The sequence below is a fragment of the Lutra lutra genome, chromosome 2 (genome assembly GCF_902655055.1).
Source record: "Lutra lutra chromosome 2, mLutLut1.2, whole genome shotgun sequence".
NCBI lineage: Eukaryota > Metazoa > Chordata > Mammalia > Carnivora > Mustelidae > Lutra > Lutra lutra.
The window spans coordinates 50,535,781-50,546,543 of NC_062279.1; the positions used below are offsets into that span (position 1 = coordinate 50,535,781).

The 10,763-nt window shown below is 34.1% G+C and overlaps 2 pseudogenes; one reads left to right on the plus strand and one right to left on the minus strand.

Moving 5' to 3' along the window:
• Positions 1–1,231: 1,231 nt before the first annotated feature.
• Positions 1,232–1,888, plus strand: LOC125094000 (activated RNA polymerase II transcriptional coactivator p15-like; annotated as a pseudogene).
• A 2,086-nt stretch (positions 1,889–3,974) lies between these two features.
• Positions 3,975–4,075, minus strand: LOC125094566 (uncharacterized; annotated as a pseudogene).
• Between the last annotated feature and the right edge of the window lie 6,688 nt (positions 4,076–10,763).

Below are 10,763 nucleotides of genomic sequence, written 5' to 3' on the forward strand. Positions count from 1 at the left end.
TCCAAGATAAGTAAATAAAGTTCGATACAAAAAAAGAAAGAAAGAAAGAAAACAAGACAAGACATTGGGTAAATAGAAAGGCCTGGGTTCAAATTGTGAGTTAGTCCAATGGAACCATGAGTAGTCACTCAATACTTTAGTTTTCTCATCTGGAAAATGGCTTAGTAATAATACTTAAGCCCTGGATTGTTGGAAAGAGTGAATTAATTAATATAAATAAAGCATTAGAAACAGTGCCTGGTATAGAGTACTATCTGTATATATTAATTGACAGTGTATATGAGATAACATGTCATATTGGCTAACAGGAAAATTTATAAGCAATCCTAACTGGATGTGAAAACTCACTATGAATCTAATGAGGTAAACTTTAATGTTTAAAATATTTAGAATTATTGTAATAGATGAGTGTAACATATTAGGAACTTTGTTTTGTAAACAAATATACATAGTTATAGTATGAGTACTATTATAGGATGACCATGTATTCCAATTTTCTGGAATAGTCTTAGTTTTTGTGTGTTACTCTGAAGTATATGTTAATGGCCACATACTTTTACTCTAAAAACTATCTTGGGTTAGATACTAAAGTATGTGCTCACCTTAGTAATTACATCTCTTAACCTCCATGTTAGCTTATAAAACGGGAAATGCTAACCATTGCTGCTGAAGTCAAGTAAGGAAAAAAAAAATTAACCACTCTCCAGATGCAAACATTAAATTTCCTACTCATATTTACTTTGCCTAGTCTTTCAGTTTACCTGTAAAATTATATGACTGGAAATAAGATGGTCATTGAAAAGTCCCAAGAAGTATTACTATGGAGATTATGAAAGAAAAAAATATATATGTACATAGCACTGCAAATTGGATGAAATTTGTGTAGTAGAAATGTAATCAACATAATCATTGATTTTTAAAACAACTATCATAGGAGCAATTTATTTTTATTTTTAATTTTTTTTTAGATTTTATTTGGGAGAGAGAGAGCATGAGTGGGGGGGAGGGAAGAAGGGTAGAGGGAGAGGGAGATACAGACTTCCTGCTGAGCAGGGACCTTGATGAGGGACTCAATCTCAGGATGCCAGGATCACAACCTGTGGTAAAGGCAGACGCTTAACCTACTGAGCCACCCAGGCCCCCAGAAACAATTTAAATAGACAAAAAAAAATCCAGTTGCCTGGCAACTGATTATAAAACTCCAAACAATAAAAAAGTATGCAATAGTTGCAAGCGAGCGAGCAGAAGGCAGTTCGGCTGCAAGAGTGGAGCAATGCCTAAATCAAAGGAACTTGTTTCTTCAAGCTCTTCTGGCCGCGATTCTGACAGTGAGGTTGACAAAAAGTTAAGAGGGAAAAAGCAAGTTACTCCAGAAAAAACCTGTGAAGAAGCAAAAGACTGGTGAAACTTCAGAGCCCTGTCATCCTCTAAGCAGAGCAGCAGCAGCAGAGATAACATGTTCCAGATTGGGAAAATTGAGGTACGTCAGTGTTCGGGACTTTAAAGGGAAGTCCTAATTGATATTAGAGAATATTGGATGGATCAGAAGGTGAATGAAACCTGGAAGAAAAGGTATTTCTTTAAATCCCGAGCAATGGAGCCAACTGAAGGAACAGATTTCGGACATTGATGATGCAGTAAGAAAACTGTAAAATCAGAGCCATGAAACCTGTACTGTTCTAGTTGTTTTAATCTGTCTTTTTACATTGGCTTTGTTTTCTAAACGTTGTTTTCCAAGCTATTGTATATTGGATGCAGAACAATTTGTAAGATGAATACTTTTTTTTTATGTGCATTATTAAAAGTGTTCTGAGTGAAGCTAATTGTCAACTTTATTAAGGAGGATCACTTTGTGCCTGCCACCTAGTGTAAAATAAATCAAGTAATACAATCTTAACTGTTGTGGCCTTTCTGATCAAAAGAATTGGTACCATTTAAGGCCAAAAGTAACAGTTTATAGACCTGTTATTTTCACTTTGGCTTTTACATGCAAAAGGATTTGTATTGCATTGAATTTATAAACTCTGACTTGTGAAATTCATAGTTGATCTGTTTTCTTCCAGACCAATGTCTAGATTTAACTAGATTTTTCTACCCCAGTGATACTTCACTCCCCCCGCCCACTTTTTTTTAATGGCGTTTTTTCCTTTAATGACTTGTCATGTTCAGTTTTCATTTCACTTTTTTGCTCTCTTGAATATATTATACAAATTTGGAAAATCATTGAAACTGTCAACATGTTAGTTATCTCAACAAGGTACTTGTAATTAAAATATTATATGAGAGCTACAATCACTAATTCTACTGTATTAACTATTAGGAGATAGAGTTTGATAAAAAAAAAAACATGGCTTGTGTGAAAACTGAGCAAGTAAGTGTATGTCGTTACCTGTAGTGTTCTGTGTTGTTCACCTTATTGCTTAGTCTGCAGAGAATAATGACTTAAATGTCTGATTTCCTTTCACTTATTAAACCTGTTCACCATGGGATGATGTCTATGAAATCAGATTACTGTTACCTTAGATTAGGATTTAATAAAAATTGTGAAAGCTTAAAAAAAAAAAAAGTATGCAATAAATTTTTTTCCTGTCTGTAACTACTGTATTCCTTTGGGATGACTTTTTAAATACAAAACTGTTATGCATATCTTTGAATTGTAATTATGACAAGTCTGTTTGCCCCTCAAGGACACTATGAACATTACATTCATAAACTACTTTGATATCCTTAGAAGAAGAAATTCATATAAATAATATGCATTGTTGGGAATAGAAATTATTTACCTGGGAATCTGACTGCCAGATTGTATAATGCCAGTAAGACAGTTTACATGTGACAGGGAAAAGGGATCTTTGAAATACATGTTGCAATAGCCAAATTATTTATATGTTTGTGTGTGTGTGTGTGTGTATGTGTATGATTTTATTATTTTATCTGATAGAGAGAGAGAACAAGAGAGGGAACACAAGCCAGGGGGAGCAGCAGAGGGAGAGGGAGAAGCAGGCTTCCTTCCGAGCAGGGAGCTGGATGTGGGGCTTGATCCTAGCACCCTGGGATCATGACCTGAGCCGGAGGCAGACTGAGCCACCCAGGCACCCTTATATATTTTCTTAAAATGAACTCTTAAAGATCACCCAGAATGAAGTACTATATATTATGTTGCGGGTCTCTTCAACCAAAACCAATCATAATGTGCAATTGCAAAATGTATCTTGACTTCTTCAACCTCTAATTTCTCTTCTGTTTTCCTCTATGACAGACACTAATCACCATGTGAGTCACATTAGACTCTCATGATTGCTCCTGTTCAAATTAAATAACTGTTAACACAGAGTTTGAACTCTCAAAGCAGACTTTTGTGAATCATGGATCTAACCAATCGCCAAATGTTATTAATAATCCAAAAGATGCCAGAAAGAACACAACAATGATATTGCATTTCCTTCTAAAAGAGGTTAGAACTATTCCTTCACTCACTTTGAATCTTTGGTTTGAGAAACATATGTGTTGCCATGACATATAAAGTGATATTGTTCTCAAAGGAAGCCATTTCCATTTTGATTTTTCTCAGTTTAATACTGTGTTAAAAGCTACCCAGAAAGAAGTAGTCTATATGACTATTTTCCATTCTTCAAATCCACTTAACCCATGAACCAAGTGTTCTGTTGTTGTTCTAGTTCTTGTTTTATTATTTTGGCTTTGTTTTTATTTTTTTCAGTAAGAAATGAAGACAGACCAGATTTGTTTTCCCAAAAATCAATTTTAAAGCAAGGACTCTCCATTATTATATTTCTGTAGTAAAAATCATCAGTCGGTTTACAAAGAGTTACTTCTTTGTTTCTATTACATGCATATTGGACCACTTAATGTTGCCTCACATAACAAAACAGAACTAACTAACCAACCAACCCTCCTTCCTTCCTCTCTCTCTCTCTTTCCCTCCTCCCCTCCTTCCTTCCTTTTCTTCCTTCTTTGAAAATATGGAACACTTCACAAATTTGTATGTCATCCTGCACAGGGGTCATGCTCATCTTTGTATCATTCTAGTTTTAGTATATGCGCTACTGAAGTGAGCATGAAAACAGAACTACTTAAAATAAATATTTCCCCATTATTTAAATTGGATAATTTCTATTAATCTGTCTGCAATTTCACTGACCATCATGTTATCCTCTCTCATCTTCTATTAAGTCTATCTATTGCATTTTTCATTTCAAGCACTGTATACTCCCTTCTAGAATTTCAACATAATTATTTTTACCCTTACCATATCAATGCTTAGATTTAAATCTATCCAATTATTTTGATCTCAGTTTCACTTCTGTCATTGATTGTATTTATAACAGCTAATAAAAAGGTTTTATCTGTTAATTTAAATATTGAAGTCATCTCTGGACTTGTTTTTTCGTTTTGTTTTATTTTTTTGACTGCCTTTGATCTTGGGCAATGGCTGTCATTTTCCTGTGTCTCCGTGTGTTAAAAAAACTTTAGATTTATTTTGCTCATCAGTGATTATACATTATAAAGACCCTGAATTTTGTTATCTGTCTTTTTAGTGTTTAGTTTCATTCTAGAAAGCAAATAAATTAAGAACTGATCCTTTTTATGTGGTGATATGTCAGATAACTCTGTTTCAGTGTTGCTCTTAGTTCATGATGAGTGCCCTGATTCCGGGACACAGTCTCTTCTAAGCATGGATCTTTTGGAATTTTAAATGAAAGCTCAGAGTATGTCCTTTGTTTCTCTAACTTGTCATATTCAAACTCCAAACTATTTTTCTTTTGTGCTGGAGTCAGCAGAAATATCAGCTCTTTAAACCTTCTACCACTTGCTTTCCTTTTGAATACTGGTATTCTTAACCAAACCAAGCACTATTCATATGGGGTAGTCAGTTTTGAGAGCTTTTTTATCCAGATGTCAGGCACAATCCTCTTCATATTGCAGGACTTTCTTTCTCAATTTATATGTTCTTTGGGGCCTCTGAATTTTGTTATTTGATATATCATATCAATAAGCTAATCTTTCTTCTAGGTTTTCTTCTTTTTTCTAGGTGCTCTACACTCTATAGACCAAAGGGGAAAAGGTGATATAAAGTTGGATTTAATCCAATGAATTACTGTCACTCAAAGATTGAATCCTCTCTAGTTTCTCCCTTACATTGGGTCCTCTCCAGTTGTTTTAAATAGCTGTTTTAGCATATATGTAACCCATAATTAATAATTAAATATTATATCCTTTAGGAGATAATGTAAGCTATTAGGACTGAAACACCTTTTTTTTTTGACGTAACTTTCTTCAAAGTTCATAGAGCAAAGAAATACAATCGATAAGAATATAGAAAATATGAAGGACAAAATTAGCAAGCCTGACAACAGCAGACATTCAACCAATGTTAAAAGAGTGCACATTGTGTTCAAATGCATGTGAATTATTGATCAATATTGACTATACACTGCACCATAAATAAAGCCTCAAAAATTTCGAGGAACACTTGTATGTTCTTAAGTGAAAAGTGAAATGAAACTTGAAATTCTCATTCTTTAGGAATCAGTCATAATTCCAAATGATTCATTGATCAAAGAACAATCATAGAAATTATAAAATATTTGTAATTGAATAATTATAAATGATAATCAAACCTTGCGGGCTATAAGTAGAGCTGTGTTTTAAATGCATATAGTAAAAATAAATAACATTTAATGACTTCATCCTGTATCTGAAAACAGATGGGAAAGTAGAACTAAATTTCATAAAGTAAAGGGAAAACATAGTAATGATGATAGTATCAATTAATAAAATTGAAATTAAATTTACTTGAGATAGGCTTGACAAAGCAGAAAGATTGTTATTTGAAATTGTTAATAAAAATGATAAACCCTTGGCAAGTGGCAGGAAAAGAAAGAACAACTAAAATCTGAAACACGAGTGTCAGACTTTTAGAAAAACACATCATATTGTGACTGACTAAAAAGTTAAAAATCCAAGTAATCCAATATCTAGTAAAGAAATAGAATCTGTACCAAGAATTTTCTCAAAATTAAAAACTAGGTCCAGAAGATTTCACTTGTTAATTTAACAAAGCAAACTAAAATACCAAGGGTTACAATATTCTTTACTCATAGAGCATCATACAATGTTTTTTATGAGTATATGATAACATTACGCTAAAAACTGGCAAGGAAGTTACGATAAAGTTGGCTTATTAGTCAGTTTTATCCATAAACATAGATTCAAAAATCCTAAGCAATATTTTAGCTAAATAGATACAGTGTTATATAAAAAGGGTAATATATCATGACCATTTAGGATTAATTCTAGGAATGCAAGTTTAGTGTAAAATTTATATATAGAATAATATTTGAACATTAATAAAATGAGCAAAATCATATGATTAATTCAACATTTGCAGGAAAGGCAGAATAAAATTAAATAATTAATTCATTATAAAATCAACTGCCAAATTAGGAATAGAAGAGAACTACCTTAATGAGAGTTTAAACTTACTCCACAACCATAGAAATCTGTTTGGCCATATCTACTAAATACGAACTTAGTAGATGTTATTTACAAGCTCACTAAGTACAGAAATTTCACTCTTCAATAAATGCCCAATGGAAATGAGTGCAAATATCCACCAAAAAATACACAAAAGATTGTTGTTAAACATAATTTGAGGAATATTAGAATTTTTTAATTTATTTGACCAAGGATTTGAATTGGGCAGCACCAAACTGGAAGTGGTTAGGAGCACTCCACTTATAAGTAATAAATAGTCTTCTTATAAAGAAGACGTAGAAGCAAAGCAAGGAGCTTATTTCATTGACTATAGCTGCTTAATAGTTTCCCTCTTTGGGAAAGGCTAGTTGGAGGTTTGTGATTGGTTGTACGCAGGTGTTGATATCTTAATCTTGACATAGTTAAATGCTTAGATTTTGGTTTGCTTACTTAGGTTGCTGAGGCGTTAGAGGGACCTCAATCTAATGACTTCTTTGTTTATTTACCTTAATAGTATTTAAATTGTTTAATTTTTTTTTTTAAGATTTTATTTATTTATTTGACAGAGAGAGATCACAAGCAGGCAGAGAGGCAGGCAGAGAGAGAGGAGGAAGCAGGCTCCCTGCTGAGCAGAGAGCCCGATGCGGGGCTCGATTCCAGGACCCTGAGATCATGACCTGAGCCGAAGGCAGCGGCTTAACCCACTGAGCCACCCAGGCGCCCCTAAATTGTTTAAATTTTTAATTATTTTTTAAAAGAAATGTTTATTAATTATTTTTAAAGATTTATTTATTTGACACATAGAGAGAGAAAGGAGAACAGGGAGGGATGGAGGGAGAGGGAGAGAGAAATTTTAGCAGCCTCCTCAGTGAGCTTTGAGCCCAGCGTGGGGGCTTGATCTCATGACCCTGAAATCCTGACCTGAGCTTAAACTAAGTCGATGCTTAACTGACTGCACCACCCAGGGGCCCCTCAAATTTAATGATTGAACAATATCAGCATATTCATAATCATTCTTACAGCAAACAACATGAATTTTCATAGAGATGATAGATAAATTATTTTTATGTGATGGCAAACTATGCTATAATGCCAATGAAGAAATTAAGATCACAGAATCATGATGAATTTCACAAATTAAATGAGAGGAAAAATCTATATATATATATAAATATGTGATGTATACAGAGTTGGCTTTCTGGGTGTTGCACAGGGTCCACACTTGGCTTAATGTTCTAGTGTCACCATCTTTGAAATTCTTAATGCATTTTAAATATGTGCCCTAGCCATTTCATTTTTCACTAAGTCTCTGAAATTATGCAGCCAATTCTGAGTATATGATTCCATGTACATAAATGAAAAAAAAAATCAGTCCTTCTAATATATGGATTATAAGTCTGGAGAGTAGTTATCTTGGAAAAAAAAAAGAATCAGTGATTACTGGGAGAGGTCTCTGGATATAAATAAGTAAATATTCTTTTTCTAGATGTAGTTCCTGATTTTATGAGTAGCCTTCATGATAATTTATTGAACACTTTTATGTAGATATGTTATACTTAATTTAAAAATTTTTTACAATACATTTACTTGATACTGATGTTATTATATCATTTATGGGAGTCTAGTGCCTTAAAATTTTCTTTGGATAATGTCAGTTATGAAGTCCCAACTTTTGGTAACAATAAGTCCATTTAATCTTCTGTCTCTCAGTAGAAAATAGAATCAGTGAATGCCTGGTTGAATTTACATTAACTGTATCTTCCACTAAAATATGTTTTATGGGCTGGTTACTTATAATTAACTTTGAAAGATAAGTATATTAACTAGTCACATTGGCAAGTTGACATATCTGAGAATTAGCAAAAAGAACAGGAATTTTATGTTTGATTCCTTTGCCTTTATAATACACATGTCCTTAATTATGAGAGATTCAATTCAAACAGTAGTGCTCAAAATTCAGAGGAAACAATAGCATTCTAGTCCATCCAGGCAAAGCAGTTGTGCTTAATGGCCCTAAATATATCTTGCAGTGGGACTTTAAGTGGGGTGCTGATCTTTGTGCCTCTTTGGAAATTAGTGTGTCATTTGGGAAAATCTTAAATGAAAGGCAATTGCCACAAAGATTTTTTATAGATGAGAATTTTCCTATTTAAGCGCTTCACATTATATTGCATACTTTGAACCTATGGTTTTGTGGCATATTATGGATTTATTTTTCAGAAATTGTTGCATTGGGAAAGAAAACTTTAATGGAGAAATATAAAACTAGATAAAGTTAAATCAAAGAAGAGATACTGATCATTTTAAATTCTTTATCCATAAATCATTATCAGATACATCAAATATTAAGTACTAAAAGGGTTTTTTAAATTCCTATTAAACTTTTAAAAAATTCATCCTGCTTCATATATATACAAATATGTACCTATGTTGTACAGCCAAATAGATAGAATTATAGCTTATTGTAGCAGAAATTGGAGCAGAAATAGATTATCCTTAATTTGAACAATCAAAAAGTGAATATAACAGAGGAACATATATTAATTTTTTGTTTTAAAATCCCACTTTTGAATATTATAGTGGCCTTTGTTCACAAAAATAGCTAACACAATTACAGTATTAGTTCTAAAGATTTTTCTTAGATTTGAAATTGCAGCCAGTGTTGGCAGAACTTGACAGTCTTTGAAATTCTGCTTTTTTCCTTCACAATCAGCCTATAGTCATAGATAAAAAAATATCCATTTTATCTCTGATTGCCATAGCCAGGGCTCTATAGTTAATGTTCTGATTTCCCAGCAGGGACACATTATTGGAAGTTGTGCTTCAGGGTGTCCCTTTTTTTCTTATACATACTACTGGTTGACCCACTTCAGCTCACAGTAAAAAAAGCTGCTCCTCAGCCCTCAGCCACATGGCAAAAGCATTACAATATTATGTTTAGGCAATGATCACCATCAGATTTCATAGTCATATGGTTGCCCATCCCAGCACCAGCCTCCCCCATCCTTTGGGCCAAAAGACACAATTAACTTGAAGAGAGTAAAATACAACCTGATTGTTAAACTTCCCCCCAACTCCCTAAGAAACACAAACAAACAAAAAACAGCAAAAAAAAAAAAAAAATCCCCCAAACCTTTTCAAAACAATGAGTGTCATCATATGATCTCCCTGATATGAGGGAGAGGAGATGCAACATGGGGGGTTGAGGGGGTAGGAGAAGAGTAAATGAAACAAGATGGGATTGGGAGGGAGACAAACCATAAGTGACTCTTAATCTCACAAAACAAACTGAGGGTTGATGGGGGGAGGGGGTTGGGAGAGGGGGGTGGGGTTATGGATATTGGGGAGGGTATGTGCTATGGTGAGTGCTGTGAATTGTGTAAACCTGGCGATTCGCAGACCTGTACCCCTGGGGATAAAAATATATGTTTATAAAGCTGTAAAAAAAAAAAGAAAAAGAAAGGATGAATACCCAAGTTTTGTAGCAACATGGACAGGACTGGAAGAGATTATGCTGAGTGAAATAAGTCAAGCAGAGAGAGTCAATTATCATATGGTTTCACTTATTTGTGGAGCATAACAAATAGCATGGAGGACAAGGGGAGATGGAGAGGAGAAGGGAGTTGAGGGAAACTGGAGGGGGAGGTGAACCATGAGAGACTATGGACTCTGAAAACGATCTGAGAATTTTGAAGGGGTGGGGGGTGGGAGGTTGGGGGCACCAGGTGGTGGGTATTGTAGAGGGCACGGATTGCATGGAGCACTGGGTGTGGTGCAAAAATAATGAATACTGTTATGCTGAAAAAATAAAAAATTAAAAAAAAAAACAAACAATGAGTGTCATTTATACAGTGCATGCCATAGTGTATGCCATACTAGGGAATTAGCTGTAATTTCAAATAAAAGCCATCTAGTAATAGCACAAGAAGAAGCAAAAGAACAATGACAGCAAGGGAAGCTTTTGGTTAGAGATAAATGAACAAAATCAAGGACAGGTGATTCTTTGGTCAAAGCCAAGAATATGGGGGGGGGGGGTGTGAGAGAGAGAGAGTGTGTGTGTGCACGTGTGTGCATGTATGTGTGTGGGTGTGTGTGAGTGAGGAAAAAAGGAAAGGAGGGAGAGAGAGAGTAGTATCCAAACACCATAAAAAGGCATGTACAGTAAAGTCTAAATTCCGGAAAATATAGTTTGAGAGAGCCAAGAATATCATGCAAAAATGAGATAATTTGCAAATTTGGTTTTCTTGAGGTTTTTAAAGATTTTTTAT